The sequence below is a fragment of the Eptesicus fuscus genome, chromosome 14 (genome assembly GCF_027574615.1).
Source record: "Eptesicus fuscus isolate TK198812 chromosome 14, DD_ASM_mEF_20220401, whole genome shotgun sequence".
In the NCBI taxonomy this organism is placed as follows: Eukaryota; Metazoa; Chordata; class Mammalia; order Chiroptera; family Vespertilionidae; genus Eptesicus; species Eptesicus fuscus.
Genome location: NC_072486.1, coordinates 22069781 through 22083323, shown reverse-complemented (window position 1 = coordinate 22083323; position 13543 = coordinate 22069781).

Here is a 13543-nt window from a genome sequence, read left to right as displayed (position 1 = left end):
ACTCTATCATCTACAAAACTAGAATATACATATAGTCCCAAATAACGATATAAAAGAAAGGGATGTTAAATTAAATAAAAGTAATGTTGCCTGCAAACTGATGTTGAGAAAGAAAACCGATAGAGTAGTTCTGCAAATGTAGGTGTCACATTCAGGGGCAGAATCCAAATATTCTCTTGGAATAATAAGAAAAGAGTGCAGGGATATTGGTGGGGCCTTTCCTTTATCAAGTTTGTACCAAAGAATCAGCAAAGACAAGACACAAACATTCAAAAGAAGCTACAAACTCCTATAGCTTCCTGGTTTCCAGGAAGCAGTCTCTTTGTGCAGGAAAGGCAGTATTCTGCACTATCAGTAACTCAATTGCTGACAATTTCTGTTGGTTGAGGAAAGTAAAGTTTAGACAGCACAGCAGAGAAATTTATGTTAGAAAGAAGTTTATTGTAAACCAAGGAGAACTGTTGCTAGAATGGAAATCATCTGTGTCCACAACTTCACCGTGATCTCCTTCCAAGAACTTGTCCAGTAAGAACTTACCTCATTTCAGAATAAGGGTTAAGCAAATAAGAATTATTATTTGATAGTCCAAATACTCCTAAGTCTACTGAAGTCATAGAGGTTATAACCTCCCCAGAAATAAAATATCAGGCTCAGATGGCTTCCCTAGTAAACTATCAAAATTTAAGAAAAAACATAGAGATGCATATATTCGTTCAAATTAGTGTTTTGGGTTTCTTTAGATATATACTTAGAAGTGATATTGCTGGTTCATAAGGCAGTTCCATTTTTAATTTTTCTGAGGAACCTCCATACTGTTTTCCATAGGAGGGGTGGAGGCTGGTAAAAAAGGTGAAAGAATTAAGAAATACAAGTTGGTAGTCACAATATAGTCACAGGGATATAAAGTACAGCATAGAGAATTTAGTCAATAATATTGTAGTAACTATGTACAGTGCCAGGTGGGTACTTGAAATATATTTGTAAAGTAGATGATTGTCTAACCACTATTTTGCATATCTGAAAGTAATATAAAATAATATTGAATATAAACTGTAATTGGACAAATTTTAACTTAAGAAATATCAATTTTATACACAATCATCCATAATATAAAAGAAGAGAAAGCATTTCATGTTAAAAAAAAAATTTACTCTTGCCCAGCTGGTATGGCTCAGTGTTTGAGCATCGACCTATGAACCAGGAGGTCACAGTTCGATTCCCAGTCAGGGCACATGCCCAGGGTCAAGGCACGGCGTAGTGGGCTTCACCTCCCAAGTGGGGCATGCAGGAGGCAGCCAATCAATGATTTTTTCTCATCATTGATGTTTCTATCTCTCTCTCCCTCTCCCTTCCTCTCTGAAATCAATAAAAATATATTATAAAATATGAGGAAATAGCCCTATTAAATATATAGAAAAATACTAAATCTGATGAATAAAAAGTTCAAAAAACAAAGCAAATAACTTTTCCTATGAAATTATTATAATTTCAGAAAAAGCCCAATGTTGATGAACATGTGGTAAAAGGGACACTCGAACACTACTTTTACTTTGAAAGGCATTTTTTAGTATCAAAATTCTTAAAATTATACTCCCTTTCATTCAACAATTCTATATATAGAAATCCCTCCTGAATTATTCTATATGAAATAGATATATAATTTTCTTTTTAAAAATCTTTATTGTTGAAAGTATTATATATGCCCTCCCTCATTCCCCCATTGACCCCTTTTAGCCTGCTCCCACCCCCACCCCCACCCCAGGCCTTCCCCACCCTATTTTCTATGTCCATGGTTTATGCATAGATGCATACAAGTTCTTTGGTTGATCACTTCCCATCCACCCACCCCTGCCTTCCCTCCAAGATTCGACAGTCTGTTCCATGCCTCTATGTCTCTGGATCTATTTTGTTCATCAGTTTATTTTGGTCATTAGATTCCATGTATGAGTGAGATCATGTGATACTTGTCTTTCTCTGACTGGCTTATTACGCTTAGCATAATACACTCCATCCATGCTGTCTCAAAGGGTAAGAGATCCTTTTTTTTTTTTTTACTGCTGCATAATATTCCATGGTGTAAATGTACCACCACTTTTTATTATTATTATATTTAATCCTCACCTGAGGATATTTTTTCCATTGATTTTTAGAGAGAATGGAAGAGAGAGGGAAAGACAGAGAGAAACATCAATGTGAAAGAAACATCGATTGGTTGTCTCCTGCATGAGCCCTGACCAGGACCCGGACCAGGGAGGAGCCTGCAACTGCGGTACCTGCCCTTGACTAGAATTGAACCCAGGGCCCGCCACTTTTTTATCCACTCATCTGCTGATGGGCACTGGATTGTTTCCAGATCTTAGCTATTGTAACTTGTGCCGCTATGAACATAGGGGTGCATACATTCTTTCTGATTTGGGTTTCTTAGGATATATTCCTAAATATATATTTTTCAAAGTGGCATTTAAAATAGCAAATTTGGAAACAATTTAGACACTGAATAAAAGGGAAGTGACTTATTAAATTATCAGATTTCCAAAAAGGGAGTGACTTATTAAAGTATGACATTTATATCATAAAAACATATTTTGAAATAAAAATTTAGGCTTTATCTTTAGGCAATAACTTAGAGAAATTCCCACATTCTGCAAAAAGGAAAATGAAAAAGCATTCAAATAATATAATTGCATCTATTTAAGCCAAGGCACTAACATCACCATCCATATAAAGATTTCCATAGCACACATTTTTTTTCCTTTCTTTTTTTATTAATGTATTATATGTGTACATATCTTACCACTGCCCCCCCACCCCACTCCCATACATGCCCTCACCCCCCAGAGTTTTGTGTCCATTGGTTATGCTTATATGCATGCATATAAGTCCTTCAGTTGATCTCTTATCTCCCCCACCTCTCCCTAACCTTCCCGCTGTAATTTGACAGTCTGTTTGATGCTTTACTGTCTCTGCATCTATCTTTTTGTTCAACAATAGCACACATTTTTAAAGTAAGTACACCAAACTAGTGTCTGCTTGCATTGGATTAGGAAATTAGATGTAGTTTTATTTTTATTCATACAAATTCCAAAATGAATGAAAGGCACTTCCTCTCTTTCTCATAGAAAACAATATATTCTGGAACATCATGGACTTGAATTTAGTATTTGGTATTTGTTAGATTGCATCCAAGGGGTATTTCAATTACTAATAAAAATAAATAAATAAGAGGATGTTACTTTAGTTTATGTCAATTAGAAAGTGGCCCACATGAGAAAATAGTGCTAATTTTAACTTAGTAATGAACCTAGATCATTTATCATGATTTATAGATAATAATATTAATAGCTAAAATGTGCTGAGGCTATGGTGCTACGTTCTTGGCATCATTCCTTCATTGAATCTGCACACAACCCTGAGAAATAGATACTATTATAACTCCCATCTTATTAATGAGGATACTGAGCCATAGAAAAATTAAGTAATTTACACAGGGTCACAAAACTAGCTACTGAAATAAATACTTATGATACATCGGAGGCATTCAGCTTTCAGAACTAATACTTCTCTAAACTTTTTAGCTTATATTTCTTCATGCATTATGTAGTAACAGTTACCAACACCCCCTTTAAACAGGTGAATATTTTTGGGTTTGTTCTTGCATTGAGTGCCAAAAGTGGGATTGCCAATGACTTCCTGACTCCTGGTCCTGTACTGTATTCACTAGGCTCTGATGAGCTATATAAGCTGTCTTGCAGACTAAGACAAACCCTGCTCTGCTGCACAGCTGGTACTCAAGAATGTCACTGTTGATTAGATATTTTTAGTCATTTAATTTTTGCTCTACAAGCTAGATTTCAGTTTTCCTTCATGACTGACACATATTTTTCCTGTGTTTTTCTTCTGTCCACATTTTTTTCTTTAGGGTATTCATTACCGGAAGCATGACATGTTATTTTTAATAACACATCACCTGCAGAAGGAAAGCAATGAGGTGGAATTTCACCCAGAAAAAATACCGCTTTAGTTAACTTATCCTAAATTGAGTTGATTTTGTAAAATATGTGCTACAGGATTGAAACAAGAAAAACACTAACTTTGAAGTTTAAATAAAATTGTAGAATAAAGCATTAAAATTTATTAGATCCATGTAGGAAAATGTGAAAAAAACCTCCTAAACCTTACAAAGGCATATTCTGTTTTGTTTTTTGTGTTTGTTTTTTTTTTTTTTTCAAAAAATATCTAGGCATTAAATAAGCATCAAATCTATAACTGAGAGTTTTACATGTGTGATTATGCTTTGGGTAAAGAAGTGCAAAATTCAAATTTTTATATCAATTTCATTAAAAAGGAAAAAAGTCAGTAATGTATATTTCATAATCCTAAGTTCAATATGCACTATACAATAAAACAGGATACTTTTCTAGGTAAAATGATTAAAGAACTTGAATAAACTAAATAAAAATTTTATTTTCCCATTCTAAATCTCACTTTTCATATAATTTATATTTTGAAGTAAATTATTTGATAGAAATGAACAATCAGTAAATTTTCAGAGGACATTTATAAATGCCTGAAATAATGACTACTCTCAGCAATTCATTTTCACTTCAACATATAACCTTGTTATTTTTAAGAATATAAAAAATAAATGTCATTGTAAATAGGCCAAACAATGTATAAACCTCCAATATGAAAACCACATTTTGATATTAGAATAAAATCACTTCATATACTACTAGAGGCCTGGTGCATGAATTCATGCACAGGTGGGGTCTGGCCGTGGGGGGGGGAGGGGCCACGGGCAGTTGGCCGGCCCACCCTGATTGGGGTGGGGGGGGGGGATCAGGGCGGGGACAGCCAGGGGAGGGGCCACGGGCAGTTGGCCGGCCAGCCCCACCCCCTTGTCGAACTCCTGGTTGAACTCCCAGTCAACTCCCAGTCAAGGGGACAATTTGCATATTAGCCTTTTATTATATAGGATAAGTGTATTTGTATTTATTGCTATAAATCACACACACACACACACACACACACACAATTTCAATGTATAATACATGGCAGACACTGAACTAAGGGTTTACATATATTATCTATTTTAATCTTCACAATATTACAAAAGCCCTTGAGCTAGGAAATAGTACTTTGTGCACTTTACAAATATGTTTATGGGATTCTTGATTTTTAAAAGGAGGATGAGAATTCCTTAAAACTGGTCTGCAGAGCAAGATGGCCTGAGATAAAATGCTGGTTCTGATCATTACTAGCTGTGTGACTTTGGGAAAATTATTTAATTCCTTTGTACCTTACTTTCTCCATCTGTAAAAATGGGAATAATAACAATGCCCACCTTACAGGCATATGTGAGGCTTAACTACATCAATGAATTAAAAATACTTAAAAGAAGGTTTGGATAACTAAAATTTCAACTAAGAAAGGTTAGAGAATCTATAGATAAAGGTCACCCATTATCTCCCTTTAGATCAGATCACATATTACCTGAAACACTTTAATAAACTTTATTATACTGATATACTGAACAGGTAAAAATGAAAAAAAATGTTTTTTATGCTTTATGCATTAACAAAATACTTTTATTGCATCATTTTTATTTTTCAACATGCTTTGCAATCCTTGATTTTCATCTGGTACTTCTGTCTGTATCATAACCATGAGCAAAGGTAAATGACAGTGCTCATCACACCTAGATTTACTTGTGTGGAGCAAGAAGGTGGCATGGAACTAGATGTTCTAACTTTTCTGAATTGTCTAAATTTGTATCTCTATTTATACTAGTAGGTACCTTTTCATAGAGTATTGGCTCTGTCAGCTCCCAGCCCTTCCAAAACTCACCTACATCACATTAAATATGTGCAAGGTCTTCCTTTCTAAATTACCCTGAAACTGAGATCCCAAGGCCATTTCTCTTCACCACGAGTAATTATATATTTCCATTGGCCTCTGACTCCTGCAGGACCCAGGGCAGTTCAGTGTGGAAATGAGCCTCATCAATTCTCATTTCTGCAGTTCAGTCCAAAAACTGTGGGATGGCAACATTTTCCCTACTTTTAACTAAAGCAAATGCTACAGAGACTCTGATCTATTTCACCATTTAAATGATCTACTATGGCCAAAATAAATGGATTAGAGAAATATTCATCAATTGTATTCAGCACCACCACCTAATATTGCTATACACTCCAGTCAAGTGGATTCTTATTCCCTCTGGCTGAGTAGCAGACCATCTTAAAAAATTAGGAGTATTACTACTCAGTACTGTTTTAGTCTTATTCCACTCTCTGCTGAACATTAAGTGCTTTAGGATGAGGTCCTCTGAGCTATTCTTGCCAGAGAAATGTTTAATGATGTTACACAGAAGTGTTAAATTTGATTCATTTTATCTCACTGTTTATATTTGTATGTCAGTGTTGACCAGGAGAAATATAAGCCACATGTGTAATCTTACATTTCCTAGTAGCCACATTAAAAAAAAAGTAAAAAGAAAGAGGTGAAATTAATTTTAATACTTTTTATTTAACCCAATGTATCAGAAGTATTGTTTCAACATGCAATCAATATAAACCTTGTTAGATATTTTACATTCTTTTTTCATACTTAAACCTTTGAAATCTGATGCTTATTTTTCACTCATAGTACATCTAAATTCAAATGAGCCATATTTCAAGTATTCAAAAGCCACATGTGGCTAGTGGCTGCCATGCCATGTCAGATAGAGTGTGTGTGTGTGTGTGTGTGTGTGTGTGTGTGTGTGTACTGTTTTTCCGGCGTATAAGACGACTGGGCATATAGAAGATTTTCCTGGGTTAAAAAGCCGTCTTATATGCCGGAAAATATGGTATAAATATATATATATATATACCTGTATCTATTTCTACCTATAGATGTACTAGTATACCTACCTGTTGCTCCACACTATAAATTTAGCTGAAATGACCTCCCTTTCTCATCTATATCTATCTATATCTATCTATCTATCTATCTATCTATCTATCATCTGGCATCTTAAATCCTTTCTGGAACAGTATAATATAAAAGTTTAAAAAATAGCTAACATTTTTGTGGCAGGTAAAGTTTGCCAAGTACTACTCTAATATACACATTCATTTGACTTGCAAATTAATACTGTTGCTAAATTATTTCCGCTGTCATAGCAATTTCTAAGTTAAAACATGTGATATATGTGTAAAAGAGAAAATTAAAGTTTATTTAGAGCTAAAATTGACAGTAGCTATTTCTATATTCAAGGTGGGTTACATAATACCTAATTTACATAATTAAAAGGTGAGTAAATCTTTATTCCAACCTTGCCCCTTGGAAAGTCTTGTTAGAGAGACACAAAATTGAAATTCCAAGTAGATGCCCCCTTTTTCAGCAGGGCATGGAATGAAGTTCTGGGTCACACCCACCGACCTGCTAAGTCTGGGGGCTGCACTTAGAGGTTTGCGTATTGGACAGCATATTTGTAGTTAGTTCCCTCGGGTGGGGGTAGCATGAGTAAACTGGTATTGCTCATTAGAAGGGCAAGGGGCTATAGAGAGGGCAGAGGGTAAAACTCCTTTTGGAAAAAATATTCTAGAAGATTCTCAGAACCAGACCTCCTAGGCTTACGTTCATTCATCTGATTAATAAAAATAACTTCTCTCACTACTTTTGCAAGAAATAAGACCATTGTTTCATTTGTAAAAATCCTCATCTTGTGAGAATGTCTCCATTTACTACTTGCTGCATTCCTTCTGTCTTTATCCTCATCCATTTTCCAGGAATTATTTTTGAATTTTTTTTCTTTAGTCGAGGAGAACTGTGCTGTTAATAGGCTTCACCAATGATTGCCTGCTACTGTGTTGTTTAAAATACTAAAATTATAATCTATTACATGAACTGCTATAGTTTTTATTTGCTTTTGTTATTGTTGTAAGTATCCAATTACAGGCAATTCTTCATCTAGACAGAAATAAAGCATTTTCATAAAGAACAGCAATAAGAGTATTGTTGCAATTGCTTTGTAACTTGGTGCTGAGGATGAAGCTGGATTTTAGCAGTAGGGAAAGCAGCTCATAAATGCCTCACCGTATCTCCTACTTCATCCCTTCCCTTTATTTTTAATTCTAGCTCTCTGTTATCACTGCCTCTAGCTCTGCTTTTACCTTAAGAACTGTGCAGAAGCAATAGTAAAAAAAAAAAAAAAAAATTAAATGCTGCTCTATGCTATTTCTCTAGGCTGGTTCCTGGTGCCCACTTTCCCAGTGATGACTTAGCAGCCATAAGACAAGTTTTTGAAAGCAGGCAAGGGTGGTAAACTCTATAAAGAAATAAGTAGATTTCAGTGACCTTGCTGGATTTACAGCCTATTAGAGCTGATGGGGTTAATAAGCCTTCTTCCTAGGTCCTTATCTTAGAAGGAATGATGGCACATGGGATTCACTTTGGTTATTGATCCACCTTTTGAGAAACCACACTAATTACAGCAAAAACACAGCTGCTGGCAAAGAAACACAATCATTGTGGGATTAGGAAATTATTTAAGTTAGAACCTGAAGTGGAGGCCACACTTCCCAGGAATGACACAAGGGGAAAGAAAAATATTAGAACTCAGTGTTGTTGTTTTTAACGTATGAAATTGGAACAAAATTAAGTTTTATATTTAATAGTAAGCTGACATATCAAAAGTATATAATTTATTAATAAATATGAATATGTTAACAATACCAGTTCAAAAAATTTAACTGATGAGTATGTTATAGGCAGTTAGACAGACATGAGCAGAGCAAGGAGTGTGGGCCAGGTACAGAAACTCACCAGGGCAGAAAGCCCCAGATGCCTAGCAAGGGGCAAAACTGAAAACAAGAACCTCACCCCACAGTAACCTTTCCTCCCCTGGCATATTGCTGGTCATTCGGTTTGGACTCTGACTTTTCATATTGCTAGTCATGTGGTATAGACCTCCCTAAAGGTAACATCTAGGCCCCAGTTGTATTTCAGCTCCAGACCCACAAAAGCAGCAAAACCACACAAGTGATGCAGTGGCGGCCTCAGGACCAGCTACATTGACTAATGATCCCTTGTCTTGGCACCAATCAATCAGTGGAGACAAGGACCCTGAAAGAGCACACGTGGAAAGCTGATGAGTATTCTATTGAGACCCTCCCCTGAGAGCTCCTCTAAGACTTCCACCTGCAAGAAAGAAAGAAATATGCTCAGGATGAAGGGCCCAGTGCACGCACTCCCCCAAGGGAGCATGCCTGTGCCATTCCCATCCTCCCTTTTCCCCTCCAAGGGACCGCACGAGACGTGCAACCAGGAGAGCAATGGGCAGGGACACCTTATCCTGGGCAAACCCCCAGAACCCCTTTTCTCTGACTTCACAGTGAGTGAAAGCAGCCCAGCCAAGGCTCTCCTGTTACCTCTATGCCCTTGTTTTTCTGTCCTAAATATATTTTTTCTATGGCCAATACATCCTTACTTTACTACACTTTGTCTCATGATTGAAATCTTTCCTTCAAGGTAAGAACCAAGGTCTCTTGGTCTCCCCGGTAACATCTATGTGACCAAAAAGTTTGGAAACCACTGGTTTTAAGTTGACCTTCTAACTGAATTCTTGGTAATTGTTAGCTACCATAAAAATTGCTAAATTTTTACTGTAGTAGGTTGGAAAAATTCAAAGCCAGGCCAATAGAACAGACAAAATGCATCCAAATTTTCAAAGAGGTGAACAAGTAAATGAAATAACTTTTCAGGACGCATAAGCCCAATCTGGGCTGGAGACTGTTCTCAAATATAAGTAACCTAATTCAGATAAGGGCATTACTCAGCTATTTATTATTTTCCCACACACATACAACTGAATTGTCTAAATCCATGGTCGGCAAACTGCGGCTCGTGAGCCACATGCGGCTCTTTGGCCCCTTGAGTGTGGCTCTTCCACAAAATACCACGGCCTGGACGAGTCTATTTTGAAGAAGTGGTGTTAGAAGAAGTTTAAGCTTAAAAAATTTGGCTCTCAAAAGAAATTTCAATCATTGTACTGTTGATATTTGTCTCTGTTGACTAATGAGTTTGCCGACCACTTGTCTAAATCATTAGCAACTCTTTGGCTTTATAAAAGTAAGTCAACCTATAACTTGGAGCAATATTGAAAGAACCACGAAGATCCAGGGATATTAAGCAAACTGGTCATAACTCAACTATTAATTTTTGGTTCATTAAACTTTGCTATTTTCTCTGTACTCAGGAAACCTTTACTTTCTCCCAATTTCTAAGATTTTGAAATGCTCTAGACCTTTATTTGCCTCACAGTTTCCTGAAAGGCATTTTCTTTCTAATTAAGGAAAGTTCTTACAATTCCTTCTACCTTTATTATTAGATAAAAGTCATTGCTGGCATAACTTGGAAGAGCTGGTGTTTCATCAATAAGCAGCTCGTTTTCTACACTGGTGCTATTTTTCTAATCTCTTGAGTCGGGGAACATCTAACCACCTTTGTAAGAAATAGATCCCTTGACTTTTCTTCTTTGAGATCCGGAAACTGGAAAAGATAATGACCTGAAAAACTAATATAATTTGTGATCAAATTCTAGTTTTGAAAAAGATTTTTAAGCCACAAAAACACTTCTTTATTTTTGTTTTTAGGAAAGAAAATCATATATGTGGGAATGCCAAATAGTATACAATGACTATATCATACTATGGTTATTCTTTTTTATTTTTTATTGATTTCAGAGAGGAAGGGAGATGGAGAGAAACATCAACGATGAGAGAGAATCATCGATTGGCTGCCTCCCGCACACCCCACACTGAGGATCCAGCCCATAACCTGAGCATGTGCCCTGAATGGGAATTGAACTGTGAACTCAATGCTCAACCACTGACCCATACCATCCAGGCTGGTTATTCTTTTGTAACTTGATATTTTCAATGGATCATTAGGTATCTAAGACTTATCCGTGTTGATGTGTGAAGCTGTTGTTGGTTCTTTCACTTTTGAATAGTATTTCATTATGTTAGTACACAACAATGTATTTAGCTATTCTTCCCATCAATGGATATTTTTGGCAGTTTATAGATTGTTTGTTTTGCTATTAAGGCAATGTTACTAAGAACATACCTGCCCATCATTTTGTTTGCACATGTAACTGTTTCCTTAGGCAGTGGTTTCCAAACCTTTTGCCCACAACCCATGATAATGAACAGTTTACATTTTAACACAGATTACATACAAATAACACCAAAACAAGTTTACACAAATAATCTTTATCCTTACTACTTGAAAGTTACTCAAATGCTTTCTATTATATAATGTTCTATGTATTATAATTATATGTTTCATTTTATAATCTATTTTATTCTAGTTAATTTTTAAATACTGTAAAATCATTGAAATTGACACTGCTAGTTTAAAAATACAGCACCAGGTTATGTAGCTAGTAATAAAAATGCTCAGTTTTAAAATATGTACTTCTTCAGTTTTATAAGATGATACCCATTATTTTCAAAATATGATTGAATCAAATCAAATTTCAACCACCATAAAACAATTTATACTGTTCCACATTCTGTATACACTTGTTATAAGCCTTTTTTAAACCAATATAGATCACATAAAATTATCTCGTTTTAATTTTCATTCCCTTGATTAATAAGAAGTTGAATATCATTTCATCTTTTCACCTTCATTGAAGTGCTATTTGGATATTTAATGTGATTTCTAATAGTGTTGCTTTACATAATGATTTGTAAGAAAATTTAAACTACACTTGGTACTAATTTTATCCTATTATATGCATGTCTAGTGTCTTTTCCTAGTTTGGGTTTGCTTTTCACATTCTTTATTGTGTCTTTTAAGAAAAAAATTGAATAGTATATGCATTCTTATGGACAGGGAAACTGACGCTCTTGATTTCTTGTTCAATGCCACACAATCAGTAATTAACATATTCAAATTTTAACCATTCTGACCTGGAGGCTACCCTGGAAAACACCAGGAATACTGCTTCTCTATTACTGGGAATTATATTTTCTTCTTTGCTTAATTTTTATGTCACCCTGCTTCATGTTTCATTTCCTTTCATGCCCTTTAATTTTCATTGTATCCTGTTCTTTGATTTTTATAATTTATCAAATATCTTAATATATATTAATTGCAGTAATTTTTTTTTTCTGTTCTCCAAATTATGTGTTTCATTCAGAGTCAAATATTTTGTTTTTCTGGTTATTGTTTTGAGTGCTGCTTATTTTCCTGATCCTTGATTATTTTTTCATTATTTTCAACCAAAGATCTGAACATTTATTTTGGATTTCCTATGTGGTTGTGTATGTAAGTCTATTTCTACCTGGATTTCTTCCATAAGGGGAGAGTCTCACTAGCTAGGATCTGTATATTGAGTGGGGTGAGATTTAGTTATTAATAAACTTTACTTTGGAGTGACCAGGCTCTGTCAGGCTACAAAATCCAGCTTTTGTATTTGTGTTCATACTCTCAACTTACTGAATCAGTGATTCTCAGACCAGAGCCTCTTGAAATTCTAGTGGGCTAAATTGTTCTCTGACTTTTCTTGTAGCTTCCTCAGTGGATGCCACTAACCTTGTGCCTAGTTCTTCTTCAACCCAGGCCTTGACACTTACTATCTTCCAGAAAATTGCAGACAACTTTTGTTCTTTTGCCATTTTCCTCTCTTCTTCTTCCATGGGTTGATTTATTTATTTATCATATGTTTTATATTTATTTTGGTTTTAACTCAAGAAAGCAAATGCATGAGCCTGGTCTTTCACCATGAACTAGATGATGTAGCTTTACCTTTTCTTTATCAGTGATTAATTAGTGCACAGTGTGTGAGCTTGGAATGTGGAAAGGAATGAGAAGCAGTATCATGGTGGATTCATTTATTCATTTAGCAAATACTGAGGATCTTGCAGAACCTAGTTATTAACAGTGGCATAGAGGAATGAGAACCAGGAGAAAGCCATGTCCCATTTGTTAAGGTGAGGGATAATTTCAGGAGTTGCCAATGGTTAAAACTATCCATTTCTGTGAAGTATATAAATAAGATTAGGACTCTAAAATGATACTGTCCTAGTGTATTAATTGAGGGACCTCATCAGGCTGTGTGGGTCCAGGCTTGTCTACACTTACATCCTCTACCTCTTCTCTGTCAACTCAAATGTAACCTTTCTCAATATGATGTCACAGTCTATTTCTGATTTAGACCATTAAAAAAAAAAAAAAAAAAAAAGACTAGGCCCTGGCTGGGTATCTCAGTTGGTTAGAGTGCCATCCTGACACACCAAGGTTTCATGTTAGATCCCTAGTCTCTCTCTCTCTCTCTCTCTCTCTCTCTCTCTCTCTCTCTCTCTCTCTCTCTCTCTCTTTCTCTCTCTCCCCCCTTCTCCCTCCCTCCGTCCGTCCCTCTCTCCCTCCCTCCCTTCCTCTACTCTATCTCTCAATAAAATAAAGACTATCTGAAACCTTTCAAATTGAAAGTATTTCTCTATAACCATATATCCAAACACTCCAAATCTTCTGTAACTTACTGTTT